Below are 24,472 nucleotides of genomic sequence, written 5' to 3'. Positions count from 1 at the left end.
CACAAAGTTCAGAAACACCCCAAAACTCAAACATATCCCCATAAATTATACATCCCTGGATGGCTCTAATCTGGTTGAAAGTGGCGTTCGAATTGTCGAAAACAGTTCGACTCCCGTCGAAGCGTTGAAGTTCCATAGAAGGTAAAGTACTGCGGTGTTTGTGCCGTGGCGTGTCCAATATGAGCTCCATCAACTCGACGCCAAAACACCGCTGGCCGCGTTAGGCTAAACAAGATGGCTGACGCCACGTGGTCTACTATACGAATGGCGGCCACTTCGACTACTTCGGGACTTCGGAAACAGCCGAAGTGCCATTTCAAAAGTGCAAATCTTTTCCAATAATATTTAAAGGGGCAGACACAGTGTTTTAAAATCCAACATGCACAAATAGAGTTTTTAAACGGCAATACACCCCAGGGGGTTGAAAGGGAAGAAAGGGACATTATTATAAATTCTTAATATTTGTGCATATTTATTGCAAATTATTACATATTTTGTTTAGGTGGACCAATATTTATGAGCTGTATTATACAACAAGTATTCTGTGTTTTTGAAAAAAAGAAAGAAGGCAAGAGGGATATACATGATTTCCAGAAGAGGACTGTTTATCCAAGAACCAAAAACGTTTTGGATGTACAGAATGAAAAGCTGCATGCCCCCATAAATTTTCATTAGAGTTTATTTACATTTGGATAGAGCAATTACTGCTGTGCATCATCTACATATCTCAAATTGAACTTTAGTAAGTCCATCTTGGGCACAGAAACTGTTAGAAATTATGTTTCTATAGCTAAACAAAAATTCACAGCACATATGCGGGTAACCTCAGACATTTACATATGGATTGACAGTAAGAGGGTTATAAAGGTATTATTAAATGTAATACTCCAGCTGTAGAAGATGAACATATTATTATACCTGTTGCTTTGTAATAAACATGAAGTGTAGCAAAACAGTCAAAGAAAATATTGGACTGCGTGATTCCGAAATAAGACCTGGAAACCGCAGGTATTAGATTTGTATGTTTCGTAAACAATATTTTATTTTCTAAACTATCAAATCACTCATTGTTTGCCTTCAAACGTGAAGTGTACTCTCTATATTAAATATGTTTCTAGTATATCACACTTGGTAAATCCATAGCCATCCATACTTATTTTACATACCTTAGAATGTGTTTGTCTTTTTTTTAAAACCAAGATATAACTGATAATCTGAACAGACAACCCACTCTTTCACTCTGAGGTGCCCCACTAGAAGACACAAGAGTAAAGTATATATTTGAGAAATGTATTGTAGAAACAGCTTAAGCAGTATTTAGCATTCATTTATGCTATTTTAAAAATGGGTGCACTAACAGTGATTGATTTATATCATGAACAATATGTACGTGTGAGTATGTATTAGATTTGTGAAAAACTTTGTGTGGACCAGTTTGTCCAGATTAAATTCTTTTTAATCCACACCCAAACTAATCAATCCTTCCAGAATGTGCCTGTGGAGTTATATTCAATATATACGACTCCACAGGTATATACAGACATAGCAATTTAAGTGTGGATTAAAATAAATTTGATTTGGACTAACTGATACTAACAAATTTTGCAGAAGTGCCTATGTTTGTGTGTAAGTACATGTTTGTAACAGTGTTGGTAGTAGTTTCTGTAATAGTGTGTGTTAAGGAATGGGTGTGGGTAATAGCATGTGTGGCAGCATAGGTTAGTGTAGCAATAAGTGTAGAATGTGTAGCTGTGTAGAGGTGTGTTTATTAGTGTCTGTAAGGGAAGCAGTGTGCGTAGCAGATTTTAAACTGCACATTTTTGTGAGTGCATTCTTTTTTTACATATAATAAGTGAGTTTGCACTAGAAATGGCTAAACAGATAGCAAAAACAATGTCTTGTCAAGAGGGAAAGTCTCTTCATGGATGCATTAAAGTATGGATATGGATGCTTACGAATGTCCGAAGTTCGAATTGCCGAATTGCTGCATTGCCGAAGTGCTGAATTTCCGAACCAAACCGAATTGCAAAGTTCCGAATTGCCATAGGTCCTGAATTGCCAAAGTTCCAAATTGCTGAAGTTCCGAAGTGGGTTAGGGTTAGGGGTAGGGTTAGGGTTTAGGGTTAGGAGTTAGGATTGGGGTTATGGGTAGAGTTAGGATCCGAATTATCGAAGTTTCAAGTTGACGAAGTTCCGAATTGCCAAAGTCCAGAATTTTGGAAGTGCCGAACCGAATGCCATTGGTCCGCATTGCCGAAGCAGACAACTTTTTTCACTTACCCGAATTTCCAAACCAACTTTTTTGCCCATGCCCATCCCTACCTGGAACCATTAATTTGCTTGGTACTATCAACCATCCCTATTTGAAGAATATAGGGTGGTCTGTATAATCTTCTCTGTGTGGAAAAAAGGAAAAAAAATCCTTATTGACCCCAGAATGGCAGTCAGATTTGTCCTTGGATCAAGCAGTTATTACCCTACATTGAAAGATTATATCCTTGAATATTCTGTTTTTGCAAGTATCATCTAGTAGCTGTTTGAACATTTGTATGGACTCTGATAAAACCACTTCTTCAGGCAGAGAATTCCACATCCTTATTGTTCTTACAGTAAAAAAAACCTTTCCTTTGCCTTAGACGAAATCTTCTTTCTTCCAGTCTAAGCGCATGACCTCGTGTCCTATGTAAAGTCCTGTTTGTGAATAGATTTCCACATAATGGTTTGTATTGGCCCCGAATATATTTGTATAATGTAATCATATCGCCTCTCAGGCGACACTTTTTCTAAACTATATAGGTTTAAATTTGTTAACCTTTCTTCATAGCTGATATGTTCCATTCCTTTTATTAATTTTGTAGCCCGCCTCTCCACTTTTTCTAGTGCCATAATATCCTTCTTTAGAACAGGTGCCCAAAATTGCACAGCATATTCAATATGTGGTCTTACCAGTGATTTGTAAAGAGGCAAAATGATATTCTCGTCCCGAGAATGAATGCCCTTTTTCATGCATGACAATACCTTACTGGCCTTGGCCACTGCTGATTGACATTGCACATTGTTGCTAAGTTTTTTGTCTATAACAATTCCCAAGTCCTTTTCCATGTTTATTTAAAAAAAATCACATCTTCTATGTCTTTCCATGTGTGAAAATTAGATTATCAAACAAAATCCAGAGCAACATTATGGTTGCAGACACAAAATTAGCAAAGGAAATTGGTGTCTCTTCTCTGAAATGTGTACTACTAACAATTTAGACCAACACTAGAGATGTTAAGATGATAAAAATAGTATAAACTGTAAAGATAGATTGATAGATAGGTAGATAGACAGATAGATAGAGAGGGAGAGAGAGAGAGAGTGTCACGATTCGGTTTACTCTCAGTCTGGTGCAGTACCTCACACTGTCACTACCTGTCTATGGTGCTGTTGCAGGCTGCGGCACCCAAACTGAGATCTCTCTCTGTTCACAGCTGGCCTTAGTTTGCAACTATCTTGTCCCTATTTTGCTGAGCTTTGCCTCTTCTTGTTTGACAGTTCATTAATGATAATCTTGTTGGTCTAGTCCTTTTGTCCTACGTAACCGTCTGTATACCTGAGATAGCTGCCTTCCCTATGTTTCTGAGCTAGTATCCTGTGTTCCCAAGCTTGCCTGTATCCAGAGGCCCTCCTCTTACATTCAGTTATCTGTGCTTGTATTTGATTTTGTTGTGTTCCTTGTAAATATAATTCTTTGTCTAACATTGAGTCATCTGTTTTTGTATTAGATTTTATTGTCTTCCTTGTAAATATCAATACAATTGTATTTTGCCTTGATTTGTTGGTTTCTTTGCATTCTGGGTTCTACCTTATAGAGGTTGCTGTACTGGTCAGCATCAGACCCTTTATAGAGAGAGATAAATAGACTGTGTCATGAACCCCTCCTTGGCTCTGCCATCTTCGTGTTTGGCTATGCCTTCAGCTCCTAACAGCTTATTCTAGTGAGAATTAAATCACTGGTGATTACCTTTGCATTCAAGTCCATTGGATGTCTTTTTCCATTAGCTGCTTTCATGATTCAAAAGTAAAGTAAAAAGTGCCAGTTTAACATCCCTGTCATGTTTTATAATCCCTCAAGCCCATATTTATGAACCAACCGTGAATAATTGATTCACCTTTTTCTATAAGATTAATTTGAAATAATAAAAAATCTGTCATGGTAAACTTTGCAAGATAGAAAGATATAATAAAAAATATAGATTTTTAATATGAATAGAGGTTTGTGCAGGTTATGTTAGTTAGTAGTATATTTCATAAGTAAGACATATATTCACATGTTTGGATTATTTCAACAACTATATCAGAACAACTTCTGATATATTTCAAATGAAAGAAGTCTACTTAATGCGTAACAGTTTTAATTGTTACATTATTTACATCAGTTTAATGTCATGTCTCTAGATTGTAGTAAAGCTGAACATGTTAGGAAGGTTGAGCCTGATAAAAGAAAGAAATGTTCTTTTTCCTCTATATTTTCAAAACAATGTATTCTTCCAATTTTCATGTCAATGAATGCAAGTGAAAATGTGACTACTCTTTATTATTCACTAAACAGATGTGCTAATCAGCCCATTAGGTGACGGATTCAACACTTTTTTGCTTTGAATGGATGTTAAGAGAATCATTTACAGAATGTGTTACATTTAAAATACTGTAATAATAAAGCACTTGTTTTCCTTCTAGAATATGGTAATAATCTGGATCAAGACATATATTCAGAGACCTCAGGCCATTTCAGAGATGCTTTAATAAACTTAGTTCAGGTACAGTAGTCTTGTTTTCTTTAATCAATGCATAATACAATGGAATGGACTCAAAAACATCAATTAAAGAAAATGTAGTTCTGGCTTAATGATTTGTTATATGGATTTTCTAGGTCATTTACAAATTCTTAATGTCAATAATGGTGCCTTGTGCAAATATAATCAGTTCAACTATACAGACACACATGTGTACTGTGAGACAGCTAATTTATATCATTGTTCCAAGCTTAGAAGATACCATGTTCAGCAAATTTAAATTTGTTGGCATATGTGCATATGGAAAATAGGAAAGGCTTTTTGGGGGGCTAAGGAGTACCAGATTGAAAGAGTAGCCCTAATAAATTGCTAGGTATGAGAGACAAAAGCATGGGCAGTGAGAAATTAGTGTAAGCATTCTATGTATTTCCACCGTTTTAGGGGTTTGAATTTAACCCAGTCTACATACGTGAATAAAAGAGCAGTCCAAGCACCAACAGTTTGATGCAGTGGTTATAGTGCCAGGAGTGCCCTGGTGACCCTCGCTGTAAGCAGTAAAACTGTTTTAAAATGATTTGACATCTTACTTGGGCTTGACTCTACATCCTACCTAGAGCAAGAACTTTTTTCAAGGGAGAGTTAGCTTATTGCCTGAGAGTTTACCAATGAACCAATGAACTGAGCCCTGCACCACCAGGTTTAGCTTAGATAGAGAATGTTACCATAGGAGGTAGTGGAGATGGGGAGTGGTAGGCATGATAGTAAAGGAGAGTAGGCACTCTTGGTTGGTTCTATTTTAAATAGAGTAGGAGTCCCTGTTTCCACATATTTTAAGAACAGGATCAGGGCCGGCCTTAGAGGTATGCGAGCTGTGTGGCCTCACAGGGCGCCATGGACCAGGAGGCGCCATGTGGCCGACACAGCTCGCACATGGCCGGGTGACAGGGGTGCAGGGGAGCTAAACCAGGTACCTGGGTGGAGGATTAATTATTCTCCAACCGGGTCTATAAAAAAAAAGTTGAGGCAGTGGGGGTGGGGCTTAACTAGTGACAGAGCGGGGCTTATCACAAGTAGGAGGCGGTGCTAATACCTTCCTGAAGCCCCTGGTAACTGCTGCACAGGAAGAGGGAAGGAGTCCCTGCTTCCTCAACAACCAACTGCATCCACTGGAAAGAGATAGGAGTAGGTGTATGTGACTGTCTGTCTGAGTGACTGTCTGCCTGCCTGCCTGTATGTGTGACTGTCTGTCTGTGTGACTGCCTTCCTGTGTGTGTGTGTGTGTGTGTGTGACTGCCTTCCTGTGTGTGTGTGTGTGTGTGTGTGTGTGTGTGTGACTGCCTTCCTGTGTGTGTGTGTGTGTGTATGTGTGTGTGACTGTCTTCCTGTGTGTGTGACTGTCCGCCTGCCTGTTTGACTATCTGACTGCCTTCCTGTGTGTGTGACTGTCAGTCTGCGTGTGTGTGTGTCTGCCTGCGTGTGTGTGTGTGACGGTCTGTGTGACTGCCTGTGTGTGTGTGTGTGTGTATGTGTGTGTGTGTGTGTGTGTGACTGTCTGCCTGCCTGTGTTTGTGACTGTATGTGTGTGTGACTGCCTGTGTGTGTGACTGTCTGACTGTCTGTGACTCCAATTGTGTGTGTCGCTGTAGCTGTGCCGTTGTGTGTGCCTGTGCCTGTATGTGTGACTGCCTTTTACTGAGTGTGTGTGTGCATGCCTGTAACCGAGTGTGTATGACTGTCTGCTTGTAATGGAGTATGTGTGACTGTGTGCGTGACTGTGTGCCTGTAACTGTTCGTGATTGTGTGCCTGTAAATGTGTGTGACTGTCTGCCTTTAACTGTGTGTTTGGCTCTGTGACTGTCTGCCTGTAACTGAGCATGTGTGACTGTCTGTCTGTAACTGTGTGTGTGTGTGTGACTGTTTGCCTGTAACTGAGCATATCTGACTGTCTGCCTGTACCTGTGTGTGTGACTGTAAAGGGGGGCGGAGGGGGGGGAGCGCCATGAAGACTTTTCGCACAGGGTGCCTAATTGCCTAAGGCCGACCCTGAACAGGATACAGTCCCCTTATACAGGCTCTTATATGGAGACAAAAACTAATTTGCTGCAAGAATTCAGGGTTCAGTAATAAAAAAGAGCCACACTCCCATACACAGTTACACTCAGCCAACCATTCACACAATTATATTCAGCCATACACCCACACAATCACACTCAGCCAACTACATGCACAATTGCATTCAACTAACACAACATTCAGCCAACTCCACACACAGTCAAAGTCAGCCAACCATACACACAATGACACTCAGCCATTTACACACACAATGATACTCCGCCAAACCCCAAACACAAACTGGGTGTACTAGCTACCTCACAAAAAAGAACAGCAGTGTAGCTCCCACTAACGGACAGACTGGAACATATTTGTACCAGCTTTACGCAAGGGTAGGGTCATCATGAAAGTGACCCGTGTATTATTACCTTTGATGTTACTATTCACACTGTATTGGATTCTAAAACATTATTTGAACATAAAAATAATATACACAAGATGGATGAGCACACATTATTTCTAAACTCTAATTTTAATTTTTCCACTTAATGAATGTGTAAATGGTTAGTATCTCAATATCAATAAAGTATCAAGAAAGTAAATCATAGGGATAATAGGTTGGTGTTTATTTTGTGTATGAATGCACTTATTTATTTTATTTATTTTATTTTAGGGAATGAGAGAGGAAGGATACACTGATCCTGGCATCGCAATGCAGGATGCCATGGTAAACATTGATACTAAAATGCTGATTCTCTAGCATCAGTTTTTTGGGGGTTTTTTGTGAGCAAAATATACTTAAATAAAACAAAGATTAAGGTAATTGTGCCCAATGTTTGCAACATCAAATTTTTTTGTGTTACTTTGTTTTCTAGATTTCTTGACCTTGAATGTTTGCCATGCAGGATTATATTTTTTAAATGTTATCTGCAGCATCCTCAAGAAAGTATATCACAGAACAGTTTCCTTACATTGATTTTTAAGCTGTATGATCTAATATAAAATGATTTAACATGTTTGCACACTATGTCTTATTTCCTAGACTAATTAGCTTTTGTATCAATACATTTATTATTTAAACAGCATAGTACTTTATGTTTAGGCTTTATTTTTGTTTATTTGTTGGGTTTTTCACTTTAATGTTGGGTTAGTTGCCCAGTTTTAATATATCTACCCACTTTTATTTTACGTTACATTTTCACATCCAGAGACCTTTTTTTGCTTGAAAATCTATAATTACATCGTGTGCTATTTAAGTTATTGTTTTGAAAAATGTGCATGTCTAAATATATTTTATATAGAAATTGCCTAACGAATTGTTGCCTGCCTATAAGATGTAAAATGATTGTAGATTATGCTAGCTTTAGTGTACCTATAATCTTAATTTTTTTAATGACAGGAGGCGAGTATTTGCTTAAGTCTCTCTTTACTAGAACTCCACAGCAGCACAGAAAAACAACCAATCAGAAAAAAGTTAGGTACTATAAAACTCCCCTCCCCATGCATCATTTCCTCTTTCAAGCTGCGACAAAACAGAATAAAAGGCAGAGAACATCATGGGGAAGAAACGAAGTCCTAGATACGATGAATATAACGATGTCCACCATCCAAGTGTAACCGTCAAACTAGATAGTGTAGATGGACTGTAAACTGAAACGAGAGAAAAACAGAATCGAACAGGTTGTGTATCCAATGAAATGTACTCTGAATAAACATGTAGGTACCCAATGTAGCAACCAAATTAACCTAATATGTAAATATCCCAACCCTACATATGGAAAAAAACACAGACATAAGGAACAAGCGACAGGTAGCAGAGACAACAAACAGAGTTGCATACGTACCTGATAATCTAAACCATAACCTTAAACAAGGGAGGGACAAGAATGGGTGGGAAATACTCGCCTCCTGTCATTAATAAAATTAAGATTATAGGTACACTAAAGCTAGCATAATCTACAATTTTATAACATGACAGGAGGCTTCGTATTTGCTGTTTCAGCGCTCAGTTCACCAATCCAACGCTGTTTGTGTCGCTGGTATCTATTCCAGGAAATATCAGAGTAATCCTAATTGGACATTCCAAATACGATAAATGACAGCCGACGGGTCAAAGAAGATGCCAACCGACGAAGCATCTCAAATCCGGAAAAAAGCACCATCCGCCGGTAAATCCATTGTACGTGGTGTTGCAACGTGTTTCCTAGAAGTCGGTCCATGAGCTGGCAAGCTGACCTATTAGCCGCATTCCTGTAGTTGTATAATTTCGAAATCCGATCTAGGACTTAGGGTCGCGAGAAGAAAACTGACACCAAGTCTCAACTCATGATCCGTAAGGCGGCTCCTCCGATCGTGCCAGGGCCATTCGGCGATGCGGCCTTGCAGGTAGATCTCCAATCTCAAGGAATGCACCTAAGACCACCACCAAAATCGCAATAGAGAAACCGAGGAGGATCTTCCGTTCCTTCCTGTCCTACCCGGTGAGATGTCTCATCCGAGGATAAATTCATAATGCAGGCAAGAGTGTGGCCAAACCAGCCGTACTCTAAGTGATACCAATATTCCAAATGGACTGTGTAATCCTCGGACGCAGTAGAGAAAAGACTCCAAGAGCCGTCCATTCAAGGTTCCGAACTGAACTGGTGTGGAGGAAACGGTGGTCGACTACTCTGGGAATAGTGAATCCCAGAATCTTCGAAGGAATGGGAAAGGCAAGCCGGAACGCAGATTTCCATTCAGAGATGCCTTCGTCCAAGAGTGCGAGATGTCTGTGTAGGAGTCGGGGCACACCAAGCACCTCCATAAAGTCTCGTAGGTCTCCTCGACGGTAGTTGAAAAATAGGTTAGCGCGAATCCAACAAAATGGCTCCCGTGAGGAATAAGTAGAGCCTAAACGGAGGGTCCTCTATCTCCGAACCATGTTCACCAGGCACGCGCTCCGAGGAGACGGGGCAGCCTGCCATCTATCCCAAGGTCATAATGACTGGGGAAGTCAAGGCAACCGGGGTTTCTGGTCTTACCATGTGATCCATACGTACGGTTTTACCTTCAGACCGGGTAATAGGCCTTCCATAATCCAGTTACCCGAGCAAGGCAGTGCTCGTTTTCTCCATGAAGGTCACCGTAACTCCTGACATCTTGACATGGGAGAAACTGTCTGCGCAGTTTGTTCGTAATGGTCTGGATATCCAAAAACAGAAAGCAATCTCTGTATTAAATGGTGGAGAATATGCCAAAACCTGCACTCTCAGAATACCGGAGGGCCATCCGTTAGCCGCACCCTCTCCAGGAGTGCGTGTAAATAAGTGGGAGACTCCCCCCGTTATACCTCTGAGTATTTCTTGCGTGTTACAGCGGTCCGGATCCAGTAGATCCATTACAGGAGATAGAATAGAGGTATCTAGTCTAAACATGCAATTCTTGCATGACCAGGCAGTCCTCTAGGACGAAGTCAGTAGCGTGGATGTCAGCTCGAATTGAACGCAGGAGGGACGTCCCTCGATGTAGTCTTTAATGTCTTGCACAGGTACAAGCCTGTGCGATGAACAGATGGCCGGTACTGTAGAGCGTCGAGTGTATGAGAGAGCCGCGCTCTCTACTACTGTGATCGCATACCGTGAGAGCGTCCGGCTGCTAGCCTGAGTGGGCCGTGCCCGTTAGTAACCAACAGCAGAGTCTACATCCAAGACCGGTTCCCTCTATGAGAATGGGTCCTCCCAATCTGTCCTCTGTATCCAGCCCAGTATCTGGTTGAGGACGGGTGAGGGCTTGCGCCCTCTAATAACAAATCATTATCCGGCTCTGCATGAGAGGGTTCGCCCTATGTTTCTGAAAATAAATATATACTCGGATAGAGGTGATGGAGGGCCGCACCCTCCCGTGGTGCAAACTAGAGTCCCTAGAGATTCAGGGTGACCAAACTGTAGGGTGCACCAAATATTAATGTCAGCATAAGGCTGAGGGCAATCTTCGGAAACAACGATGGAAAACTATCAACCGACTAACTGGATCCCGTGCGCGCGCGGGGTCCAGGTAGACCATTGGTAGTCTGAGGAAAGCTGGAGACGTTCTCCGCGATCCACGAGTGCCCGGGAGGCCGGAGGAGGTCAAGTCAGGCCTCACGACGACCCGAGCGAAAGGAAAAGGAAGTCATGAAAAACAAAAAAGCAACAATCAATGTAGATAAGGGAAAAATACACCAATTCTATCCGGATAGAAGGCAAACAGCAGGCCGGGAGGTAAGAAAAGTAAGTTCCACCGGACAGGGCCAGGAGCCAACCCAACGCAGGAAAAAACTACTGAACCTATAAGGTTCCGGGGGGCAGATACGGAGTAGCTGGCAAAGACAAGGAAAACACACTGCTTTCTCCTGTAGGAGTCTGAGTACCGGTCCTTGCCTGTGCGAAGTTCTCCTTGGAGATGTGCCGTCGCCGGTTTGGAGTAAACCGTGGATGTGTCCGGGGTCTTCATAAGAAACTCTATCCTTCAGGCATGAGGTTAAGGGCCTTCACCCTTCCCACCATATTCAGATGGCCGTATACTGGTGTCCTCTCGAACACTATGGCAATGGTGTTTGTCTGGACACCTGCCTATCTCCATGTCACTGGTGGGCACTGGGATTTCCTCAGTGATATTACCCCAGGCCTGCGGCCAAGAAGGGGTTCGGTACCAATAGTGTAGGCCCGTCAGTAGGTCACAGGCCCAGCAGGCCAAACGAATGGACACAGAACGGTTAGTCAAGCAAATAGTCACAGACATAGCAGGCCATTCAAATAGGCACCTACATAGCAGGCCATTCAGACCTAGCAGGCCGTTTTAAAGGGCACAGACATAGTAGGCTGTCCTTATGGGCATAGAGCTTGGTTGCTTCATCTAAGTGTTGCTTCTAAGTGTCTGTGGTTGGAGATATTCTGGAGAGTTTTACAGAAGCTTCAACTGTCTAAGAGTTGTGCTAAGAGTTTTCTTTTTTACTGTTACAGGTAAGATTCATCTGTAGGAAAAGGTTACTGATTGCACAAGGTTTGATTTCCTGTTGGTAATTATAAGGCATTTGATTGGATTAGGTAGCTGCTTGCTATTGATTGCTGTGTAAATTAGCTATTGTTTGCTAATAAGCAGAGGCCTACCCAGGTGTTAAACATTCCTAGTGGGAGGTGATTTTAGGAGTATATAAGGGCTGTTGTCATTAGCTTGGCTAATAGAGCTTGGTTGCTTCATCTAAGTGTTGCTTCTAAGTGTCTGTGGTTGGAGATATTCTGGAGAGTGTTGCTTCTAAGTGTCTGTGGTTGGAGATATTCTGGAGAGTGTTGCTTCTAAGTGTCTGTGGTTGGAGATATTCTGGAGATAAACTGGAGGTAATCTGAGGTATTCAGGAGGATAAATAAAAAGTTAAGGTTAGTTTGATTTAAATAATTGATCTCATTGGAATGGCAAACTTAGTTCAGTGTAATAGTTGCTATGCATTTGTTTCGCGTTCCACTTTTTGGAGGTTTGGTTGTTGTCTAATCTGTAGACAGTTCTCTATCTTGCGGCAGGAGATTGTATTTTTGAAGTCTGAGATTTGTAAATTATCTGGTAAACAAACTCAGGCTGGAACTGCTGCAAAGCCACTGCCACAGAGACATACTAGGAATGGCAGATGGATTACTGTAGGATCTGGTAGACTTAGAGTTGTGTATAAAAGGCATATTGCACAGTCTGTTGTTCTACATAATTCATTTTCTGCACTTTCAGAGTGTAATGGTGTCATGGAGACAGGCACTGAGGCTAGTGGTGTTGTACAGAGAGGCACTGATGCTAGTGGTGTTGTGCAGAGAGGCACTGAGGCTAGTGGTGTTGTGCAGAGAGGCACTGAGGCTAGTGGTGTTGTGCAGAGAGGCACTGAGGCTAGTGGTGTTGTGCAGAGAGGCACTGAGGCTAGTGGTGTTGTGCAGAGAGGCACTGAGGCTAGTGGTGTTGTGCAGAGAGGTACTGAGGCTAGTGGTGTTGTGCAGAGAGGCACTGAGGCTAGTGGTGTTGTGCAGAGAGGCACTGAGGCTAGTGGTGTTGTGCAGAGAGGCACTGAGGCTAGTGGTGTTGTGCAGAGAGGCACTGAGGCTAGTGGTGTTGTGCAGAGAGGCACTGAGGCTAGTGGTGTTGTGCAGAGAGGCACTGAGGCTAGTGGTGTTGTGCAGAGAGGCACTGAGGCTAGTGGTGTTGTGCAGAGAGGCACTGAGGCTAGTGGTGTTGTGCAGAGAGGCACTGAGGCTAGTGGTGTTGTGCAGAGAGGCACTGAGGCTAGTGGTGTTGTGCAGAGAGGCACTGAGGCTAGTGGTGTTGTGCAGAGAGGCACTGAGGCTAGTGGTGTTGTGGAGAGAGGCACTGAGGCTAGAGGTGTTGTGGAGAGAGGCACTGAGGCTAGTGCTGTTGTGGAGAGAGGCATTGAGGCCAGTGGTGTTGTGCAGAGAGGCTTGAAGACTATGATGAGGCCTAATAGAAAGCAGTTGTTGTTGGGGGATTCCATCATAAGAGGTGTGGAGATGGACAATGGTGGTCTTGTGAGGTGTCTTCCCGGAGCTACTGCTCACAGAGACAGGAGACGTATCTGTAATATTGTTAAGCAAGCAAAGCAGGAAGGGGAATTGGATGTACTTGTCCATTTAGGGACAAATGACTTGGCTTGCAATGAGGTTTCAGAGGTTAAGGAAGTTTTTAGTGTTTTTGCCAATGATATACGGCAGGTTGCTTCCACACTGTCATTCTCTGAAGTTCTGCCTGTGCATAACACTCAGAATGACAGGCGGATGCGTATTAGGGACTTTAACTTGTGGCTTGGTGAATGGTGTCGGGAGCAAGGATTTGGCTTTATTGCTCATGGTAGCTCTGTTTGGAATGGAAATAAACTGTACAAAAAAGATGGTTTGCATCTTTCTCAAAAGGGAACAAATGTTCTCAGTGAGCAGTTCAGAGGTTTTGCTAAGATGTATTTAAACTAGGAGTGGGGGGCAAAAGGGTGATAAAACATCAATCCAATTGTCCCCCAAAACAAGGACAGAAGGTGCCTGTAGCAAGTGTGTTAAAAAATGATAAGCTTAGAGTCATGTCTACAAATGCTCGCAGTTTAGGGAATAAGATCCATGAACTTGTGGCAATAATGGCAACTGATAGTGTAGATTTAGTCGCTGTTACTGAGACATGGTATAATGAAAAAAATGACTGGGACATAGCAATACCAGGGTACTCTTTATATAGAAAAGACAGGGAAGGCAAGAAAGGGGGAGGGGTGGCCCTGTATGTGAAGGATAGCATAAAATCTAGCCTAATAAAGGTTAGTGAGACGAACATAGAGTCCATTTGGGTTACGTTAGAATTTGGTAATCACACAGTAGTTCGTGTAGGTGTGATTTATAGGCCCCCAGGACAAATTGAAGAGTTAGATAATCTACTAGTTGAAGAAATAGCTAAAATGACAATGAAGGGGGAAGTTATCATCATGGGTGACTTTAATCTTCCTGATGTGAATTGGAAAACAAAAATAGCTACTTGTGCCAGAAGCACACACATTCTAAACTCCCTACTGGGATTGTCTCTAAAACAAGTCGTTGAGGAGCCAACTCGTTATGAGGCCATACTAGATTTAGTGTTAACAAATGGAGATTTGGTATCAGATATTACTGTAGGTGAAAGTTTAGGATCCAGTGATCATCAGTCAGTGTGGTTTAATATAAGAACAGTGACTGAGTCACACCACACAAAAACAAAAGTTTTAGACTTTAGAAAAACAGACTTTTCTAAAATTAGAATATGTGTAAAGGAGTCATTATCAGACTGGAGCAACTTAAATGGAGTCCAAAATAAATGGGATTATTTAAAAGCTGCACTACTGAATGCAACAGAAAATTGCATTAGGCTTGTCAGTAAAAGCAAAAAATTCAAGAAACCACTGTGGTACTCCGCAGATGTGGCCAAAATAGTAAAAAACAAAAAGTTAGCATTTAGTAATTATAAAAAAACCCAGAGTGAGGAAGACAGAATGACCTATAAGATTAGGCAGAAAGAGGCTAAGCAAGTTATAAGAGCTTCCAAATCACACACAGAAGAGAAAATAGCACAGTCAGTAAAAAAGGGGGACAAAACTTTTTTTAGATACATAAATGAGAAAAGAAAAGTAAAACAAGGATTAGTTAGATTAAAAACAAAAGAAGGAAGGTATGTAGATGAGGATAAAGGTCTAGCTGACTGCCTCAATGAATATTTTTGTTCGGTATTTACAGCTGAAAATGAAGGAAAGGGACCTCTGTTAAAAAAAAGGATAAATGAGTCATTTATTACATGTGAGTTTACAGAGGAAGAGGTTCTATTTCAACTGTCAAAAGTAAAGACAAATAAGTCAATGGGACCTGATGGAATACACCCAAAGCTATTAAAAGAGCTTAGTGGTGTACTAGCAAAACCATTAACAGATTTATTTAACCAATCATTGTTAACAGGAGTAGTCCCAGAAGATTGGAAGTTAGCGAATGTTGTGCCCATTCACAAGAAAGGTAATAAGGAGGAGTCAGGCAACTATAGGCCAGTAAGCCTTACTTCAGTAGTGGGGAAAGTGATGGAAACCATGTTAAAGGATAGGATTGTTGAACATCTAAAAACACATGGATTTCAAGATCAGAGACAACATGGGTTTACTTCAGGGAGATCATGCCAAACTAATCTTATTGATTTTTTTGATTGGGTAACTAAAATTATAGATCAGGGTGGTGCAGTAGACATTGCTTACCTAGATTTCAGTAAGGCTTTTGACACTGTTGCACATAGAAGGCTTATCAATAAACTGCAATCTTTGAGTTTGGATTCCAATATTGTTGAATGGGTAAGGCAGTGGCTGAGTGACAGGCAACAGAGGGTTGTAGTCAATTGAGTATATTCGAAGCTTGGGCTTGTCACCAGTGGGGTACCTCAGGGATCTGTACTTGGACCCATTCTCTTTAATATTTTTATTAGTGATATTGCAGAAGGTCTTGATGGTAAGGTGTGTCTTTTTGCGGATGATACTAAGATATGTAACAGAGTTGATGTTCCAGGAGGGATAAGCCAAATGGCAAATGATTTAGGTAAACTAGAAAAATGGTCAGAGTTGTGGCAACTGACATTTAATGTGGATAAGTGCAAGATAATGCATCTTGGACGTAAAAACCCAAGGGCAGAGTACAGAATATTTGATAGAGTCCTAACCTCAACATCTGAGGAAAGGGATTTAGGGGTGATTATTTCTGAGGACTTAAAGGTAGGCAGACAATGTAATAGAGCAGCAGGAAATGCTAGCAGAATGCTTGGTTGTATAGGGAGAGGTATTAGCAGTAGAAAGAGGGAAGTGCTCATGCCATTGTACAGAACACTGGTGAGACCTCACTTGGAGTACTGTACACAGTACTGGAGACCATATCTTCAGAAGGATATTGATACCTTAGAGAGAGTTCAAAGAAGGGCTACTAAACTGGTTCATGGATTGCAGGATAAAACTTACCAGGAAAGGTTAAAGGATCTTAACATGTATAGCTTGGAGGAAAGACGAGACAGGGGGGATATGATAGAAACATTTAAATACATAAAGGGAATCAACACAGTAAAGGAGGAGACTATATTTAAAAGAAGAAAAACTACCACAACCAGAGGACATAGTCTTAAATTAGAGGGACAAAGATTTAAAAATAATATCAGGAAGTATTACTTTACTGAGAGGGTAGTGGATGCATGGAATAGCCTTCCAGCTGAAGTGGTAGAGGTTAACACAGTAAAGGAGTTTAAGCATGCGTGGGATAGGCATAAGGCTATCCTAACTATAAGATAATGCCAGGGACTAATGAAAGTATTTAGAAAACTGGGCAGACTAGATGGGCCGAATGGTTCTTATCTGCCGTCATATTCTATGTTTCTATGTTTCTATGACATAGCAGGCCGTTCTTATGGGCACAGACATAGCAGGCCGTTCTTATGGGCACAGACATAGCAGGCCGTTCTTATGGGCACAGACATAGCAGGCTGTTCTTATGGGCACAGACATAGCAGGCCGTTCTTATGGGCACAGACATAGCAGGCCGTTCTTATGGGCACAGACATAGCAGGCCGTTCTTATGGGCACAGACATAGCAGGCCGTTCTTATGGGCACAGACATAGCAGGCCGTTCTTATGGGCACAGACATAGCAGGCCGTTCTTATGGGCAGAGACATAGCAGGCCATTCTTATGGGCACAGACATAGCAGGCCATTCAATGGGTTGTGTATTACCACAATATTATTATTAACATGTATTTATATAGCGCCTTCCAATTCCGTCGCGCTTTACAGTGGTTATTGAATGAGTAACGGGGACCTCTGAGTTTGGGTAGAGGTCCCTAAAAATTGTAGATCCTCAGGGGATCTTGTGACATAGGACCCTTAGACAATCAACCCTTTTAGACAGCGTAATGCTGTGTGAGTAACTTGAACCGGGACTGGTAGTCCCTAAGTGCCCGGCAGTCAAATAGTGGTATTCCAGCTGTATTGGGTACAAGCGGAAGTAGTCCAGTGACCATCAGGTCCATGAATGTAAGGTACACTGAGCGCTACTGTCCATGAACTGTGGATAGGTATGCACATGCGCACACGGATCTATTTGAAATATCTTAGCATATTATAGATTACCATCCGCACACCACGTGAAGGGGAATGTAATCACGGACACCTCAAGGAGTAGGGTTAAACAATAGCCAACATAATTAGTTCCCCCAAGAACCTGATAAATTGTACCGTATCGGTGTAGACTGGTCTCCCATACCAGCTAGAGTCAGAGCCAAGTCTGTTAACTATATATATGCCATGGACAGAGAATACATACCAGAGTAGTCCCATCTGAAAGAAAATATATATATTGAGAAGCGAATGAATCCCAGAGCTAACTGTAGGATGTAGGATGTACACCCCTGTACAGAGCCTGTATAACTGAGTTTATAAATACTCGAAATTCACAGCAATCTGTGATATACCCTGACAATAGATCAAACTAAATTAGCGATATGCACTGTCCGCAAAAACCCGCAGCGATCTGAGGTATACACTGTCAGCAAACACACAGCAACCTGTGATATACACTGTCAGCCAAACAAAATCTTAGAAATACACTGTCCGTAACAACACATAGCAACCTGTGATATACACTGTCAGCAAAAACCCACAGTATTCTGTGATATACAGTGATCTGATATACACTAGACAGTAAAATCACAGTACACTTAGGTAAATTATGTCAATCAAACTCACAGCAATCCTGACATGTAACAAAAAATCGTATATGCAAATATATACACCCACACATACATGGATAGTAATCCATAGGAGAATGTCACTCAGAGTGTCCCTTAATAGAAGGTTCAAGTTCAAAACGGTCACTATAGTGAAACAAAACTGACATGCAGTCAAAGGCCTGTATACAGCTCCAAGTGCAGAAGGTAAGCACTGAGCTGGGTGGAGGCAGACCTCCAAAGAGTAATGTACCGACGAGGGATGGGGCCGCGGGCGGTCGCACTCACCCCCGGTCGCACTCTCCCCCGCCCAGTCGGACACACGCCGTCCACGGGCAGAGGCGTCCGCGGCGAGGCGGCCACGTGGGGAAAAAGATCCGGCCGCCGGGTACTTGGGCGCACGCGAGTACCCCGCGACCGAAAAGGCACATGGGACCGCCGGAGTTGAACTCCACGGTCCCGGAGCGCGGGGGTCGAAGGAGGCAGAAGTAGTCAGCCTCCTGAAGCCCCAGAGCGGCAGGCACACCGCGGGATAAATGTGGAAAAACAAAATAGCATGAACACAGAAATGGGAAACGGACAGGGGGCACAAGTCCAAAGAAAAAACAGTAAGGACCCCAAAGACCCCCACAAATATAGGAAAAAATACATAGATAGAATGAAATTACACAGGGCATAGACAAAACTGAATACATAAGAAAAAATCTCACAAGGGAAAAATAAATAAATTACTGACTATATATAGAAGGCGTATGCCTGAAGTTGTGGGAGGGATTTATGGCCTATATAAACCCAGCAAACCCCTTACTCACCTGTCTTCGACGATTTCGGAAATTCCCTCCCACCACACCCTCTTTATATATCATTATACCCAGGTGGGCCCTCTTTTTGCAGGCCTAACCTCGCGTCGGTTTCGGCACACCTCAACCGACTCTTACATATTAAAAACTACACACACTTTAATGTGCGCCCCTTCCATAATCCCGTACACAAATATACAAATATAGCTAAATCCCACAAAGGCAATCTACAATATAGAATATAAAATACTGAAAATAAGCAATAAAAACCCCAAAGCCACCCACTATGAGCAGGAGGCAGTGGTACTCTGACCTGTACTGATGCGGAGCAGCAAAGAAAGAGGAAATGATGCATGGGGAGGGGAGTTTTATAGTACCTAACTTTTTTCTGATTGGTTGTTTTTCTGTGCTGCTGTGGAGTTCTAGTAAAGAGAGACTTAAGCAAATACGAAGCCTCCTGTCATGTTATAAAATTGTGTTCCAGGTTCTATGGGAAGCATGTCAAAGGTGAACAGGAGAGCACAAAAACATGTTGCAAATGATCCTCTGTAATAAAAGCCACCAGCAATTGTTCATGTGTAATATATATATATATATATATATATATATATATATATATATATTTATATTTATCAACCAAGCAAAGTAAAAACAGTTAATCTGTCCCTTTCCAAGAAAGTGATAATTGTAGATATAGCAGATAGTAGACTTTGCACTGTAAAAAAAAACCAAAAAAACATGTGGTTCATCCAAACTGATGCGTCCAAAAAAAATCTTTAGTGTGATTCAGATTTTATCCATGTGGTGTTTTGGTTCAGTCAAATTGCTTCTATGCATTCATTTTGGGGAAAAAACTATAATTCTGATAAGCCAAAATGGGACAAAAAATGGTCAATTAATGTACTGCAAAATATGTACATAATATAAAATATATTATAAATTTCCATGCCATTTGGTCCACAGATCATGAAGAACCAAAAATTGGGGAATAAATAGAGTTAAAACATATATATATATATATATATATAGTAATATATTTTTAATATTATAAATTATTATTTTACTGCTCCTTTTTTCCCCTCTCTTGGTCACTTCTGTCTTAATCTGTGATTAAAATCAACATTTTATTTCACCAAACCATCAATCGCCTTTTTCCATCAATAATCTGTTTTGATTGATCACAAAACAAACAAAATTGCTCATCCTTTACCTTTTTAATTTGTTTTGTGATTCATCCATATTGGAATTCAGATGAACCACTGAATGAATCGAGATTTGTTTGATACCAAATGCAACAGTGTAGTAGATATGTTTAACAGAGACGTAACCACGTGTGTGGGTCCAGAAGCTATTAGTAGGAATTTATTTCTTTAAAATAATGTATGGTGTCAATACCTTTGAGATAACAAAGCTGAAGGAAGCACCAAGAATTATGAGAAATTATAAAAAGAGAAAGGTATCAAAGGAGAGGATGAAAGTACCGTAAATTATCCATTATTACGGTAATGTTGCGCGGCACAACTCTTCCTGTCATGACAGTAAATGCCATTAACCACATTTTTATGTGCGGATGAATACGTCACACCTAAAGAGTGGCAAGTTAATAGATACAATTTTATTTGATACATAGTAGTCAGAGAGAAAAAAATAGGGCATTGCTTAAAGTTTTACAACATGGCGGTGAGAAGTCAAGGAGTATACTTCTCTAAAATAAATTTTCCTTTAAAATATGTCTCTTTGGCGGAAGATGTGTATGTACCTGCAAATCATTTTACAGTGTAAATCTCTATGCCATGCTCCTTTTTAGTCCACACTTCACTTAAATGTCTGCTCCAATCCTTTTTGAAATCATGATATGTTATTCTGTAATGCCCTATTTGCAGGGCCGGACTGTGGATACAAAGCAGCCCTGGAAAAAAATCAATGCCAGCCCCATAAGTCACTTCACCATGTATTGTCACATTGCTATGTGTTACCACCCTAGATGATTAATATATATAAAAGTATATACTATGTGTGTATATTACTCAATCATTTGGGGTGGCAAGACATGCATACATATACATATATGCATTACAAATTATTGGTATATATATATCTAATATGGTGGGTAGGATGGCTGTGAGAGGATAGGGGGGGTTGTAAGGTGGGTAGGGGGACTGTGTAGTGGGTAGGGGGACTGTGAGGTGGGTAGGGGGCTGTATAGTGGGTAGGGGACTGTGAGGTGGAGAGGGGTGCTGTATAGAGGGTAGGGGTCTGTATAGTGAGTAGGGGGCTGTAAAGTGGGTAGGGGGCTGTGAGGTGGGTAGGTGGGCTGTTTTGTTGGGCAGGGGGCTCTATAATGGGTAGGGGGCTGTGGGGTGGGTATGGGAGGCTATGAGGTGGGTCGGGGGCTGAATAGTAGGTAGGGGGGCTGAATAGTAGGTAGGGGGGTTGTACAGTGGGTAGGGGGCTGTGAGGTGGGTATGGGGGCTGTATAGTGGGTAGGAGGCTGTGAGGTGAGTATGGGGGCTGTGAGGTGGGTAGGGGTCTGTGAGGTGGGTAGAGGGGCTGTATACTCGGTAGGGGTGCTGTATACTGGGAAGGGGGACTATCTGTGAGGTGGGGGGGAGTCTGAATGAGGGGCAGGGGGCTATAAAAAGGTAAATACCTTTTAGTTCCCTCTTGGTCCAGTGGGCTGCTTTCCAGCACCATGTGTAGGGGTGGAGCTTGTGGGTGGGAGGCGGAGCTTCCATTTGGGGGCGGGGCATGCAGCCAAAATGTTTTTAGACTGTGCAGGGAGACTGACAGGTCTCCCTGTGGCTGCTGGCAGCCACACCAGCCCCCAGTTCCTCCCTCCTTACTCCCCTCGGACTGACAGGCTGGCACAGTCCGAGGGGAGGATTTATCAAAATGATCATTAGGGCTGTCAGCCCAGCCCCAGCTTGCTGCAGCCCAACGGGATATTTCCCGGTATCCCAGTGGGCCAGTCTGGCCATGCTTATTTGGCATTAGTAGTGTGTCCTGCAAAAAAAAGATAAACCTTACCAGTGCTGGCTAAGGATCTTCCACACCCTGTCTGACGTCATGCCATATCACTCATTTGATCTCCTCGAACGAATCAAATATTTGGATTGAACCGATCTCCCGGCTCATAGAGTATGTGTTTACTCTAAACCGGGGAGGAAAGAGAGAGAAAATATAGTCACATATGCCAGGGGTGTAATTAGCTTATATTGGAAGATCTCTGTATGGACAGCAATTCTTCTTCAAATTATACCAGCTCTGGCAACTGGTATACAGACTGTGTGCAAATTTATGAGCACAGGGTAATGGTCTGTGCCATCCATTATATGGACATCTGCACCATTCACAAATACCTTTTCTGGTATCTGAAGATAAGCAGTGAACTGGAAAAGTTTACCAAGCAAATGTACATCCACGGCCTCTGCCTAATTCCTGGGCACTGGGTGACCACCTAATGTCACTATATGGTTAATCCTTCTCTGCTTTAAGTATATGGTAAAGTAAGAGATGAATATCTCAAATAAACTGAATAGGATAGAGAATTTATGATTCATATTATTCACAGAACTAGTGATCATCATTGCAACATTTATTCATTTATGTAATAGTTTTTATATAGTGTCCTTATTCAGTTGGCTAGTGCATCATCAGTAGAACCTCTTCAACACTTTGGTTGCAGGTTCTAATCCTGGCAGGGTTGACTCATCCCTTCATGCTTCCAATATAGATAAAATGAGTATCATTCAATTGTGTGATAACATCCCCAAGATGTAATTAAAACCAAAGTAATGTAAATGTACTTTTCCTGTTTAAATACATTTTTATGAAAATGTACATGTAATGCTGAATTGTAAAGTATAGTTTTTGTGCATTTGGCACATCATTATGATGTATGCATGCAGTCTGGTTATATTTATATTATTTTAACCAAAATCTTCTTTTGTAAAAAATGCTTGACTACAGTGTCCAATGAAACCTTAAATTACAGACAACCTCAGGATACTGACATTGTTAGATTAGAGAAGAGTTGATTCCAACATTCATGATCCTTATTTGGACCCAGGTAGTGGGCAGAGTTTTGTGGCTTGAAAAAATTACTGTTGGTGGAAACCACTTAATGTATATATTGATATGGCATTGTCATGGAGTAACACGTCCGGGTTCGGCACTCAGCGGTGAGGAGCCGGACCCCGCCCCCCTCTGACACAGCTCTGACGGTATTTAGGGAGACTGGGCCAGAGAGAGGGGCTTGGTGATTGATTGTGTGACCTAACGTGTGAGCTGCTTCCGCGAGACCGCGGGCTCCACAGGCTCAGCTACTGGGAGCTACTTCCACTAGACTTATCTCTCCACAAGCTCAGACAAGCTGTTCCAGCCTTTGAGCAAATGCAAGGATTGCTGCATGCCATAAAGGATTACTGGAGAACGGATACTTTGCTACTTTACAAGTGGACCATATCTCTGAACTATTGGAGGACTACCCATATTGACCTTAAGTATATATTTCAGCTATTTGTCTGCAATATCATTTATTAATGAACTAATGCTTGCTTACTCAAACCTTCATTGCTACTAGTTACTAATCTCATGAAGGACAACTCCCATCATGCTTATTCACTATGAACTGTTTCTTGCTTTGCAATTACATTCAGTGCTTCAAGTTACTAATCTCATGAAGGACAACTCCCATCATGCTTATTCACTATGAACTGTTTCTTGCTTTGCAATTACATTCAGTGCTTCAAGTTACTAATCTCATGAAGGACAACTCCCATCATGCTTATTCACTATGAACTGTTCTTGCTTTGCAATTACATTCAGTGCTTCAAGTTACTAATCTCATGAAGGACAACTCCCATCATGCTTATTCACTATGAACTGTTCTTGCTTTGCAATTACATTCAGTGCTTCAAGTTACTAATCTCATGAAGGACAACTCCCATCATGCTTATTCACTATGAACTGTTTCTTGCTTTGCAATTACATTCATACATGCCCTTCCTTCAATATACTTGCTTGCATTAGGTTGGAGGAAGAGCTACAAAGAGTGGGGGCCATATATGGCAGGCTTAGTCAATGTATAATAATTTTTAACAACTATTGTTCATTCATTCAATTATTCTTTCTTTCTTCAAGATTTTGAACAATTTCAAAATATTTCTGGACACCGACAGCTATTGCTGAATGTTTTGATGGATACTTTCAAGAGCTTCTCTTGGCAATAGGTATGTGATACTTTTACGTGTAAATATATATATATATATATATATATATATATATATATATATGTGTGTGTGTGTGTGTGTGTTTACATTACCCCCTCGGGACACCTCCAGTGGCCACTACTCAGATGACCACTGGAGGTGGTTCCTGGGGCAGTGCTGCACAGTAGGCAGTACTGCCGTTCAGCGTCTCCACCCTCTGCATGCAGACACTGATCTTTCCTCATAGAGATGCATGTGTTGTGTATGACTTGTGTATAAACAGTGTACTAGTCTAGCCCATTACTTCTAGCCTTCACACAGACTGTTATATCAGTTTAGTTTAACATCCATAATTATAGCACCCATGAAGGATGGTCCT

General features: G+C 41.5%; 1 long non-coding RNA gene across 2 annotated transcripts; it reads left to right on the top strand.

Moving 5' to 3' along the window:
• Nucleotides 1-4,340: 4,340 nt before the first annotated feature.
• Nucleotides 4,341-24,056, top strand: LOC134615496 (uncharacterized). Of its 2 annotated transcripts, XR_010091298.1 has the most exons (5): nt 4,341-4,384; nt 4,720-4,799; nt 7,501-7,554; nt 19,368-19,461; nt 24,026-24,056. It is a non-coding gene; the product is annotated as an uncharacterized LOC134615496 (long non-coding RNA). The 2 variants fall into 2 exon arrangements; XR_010091297.1 differs by lacking the exon at nt 4,341-4,384 and having other exon boundaries at nt 4,518-4,799.
• The last annotated feature ends 416 nt before the right edge of the window (nt 24,057-24,472 follow it).

This window comes from Pelobates fuscus, chromosome 6 (genome assembly GCF_036172605.1).
Source record: "Pelobates fuscus isolate aPelFus1 chromosome 6, aPelFus1.pri, whole genome shotgun sequence".
Lineage (NCBI taxonomy): Eukaryota > Metazoa > Chordata > Amphibia > Anura > Pelobatidae > Pelobates > Pelobates fuscus.
This window is presented reverse-complemented; position numbering and strand designations above follow the sequence as displayed.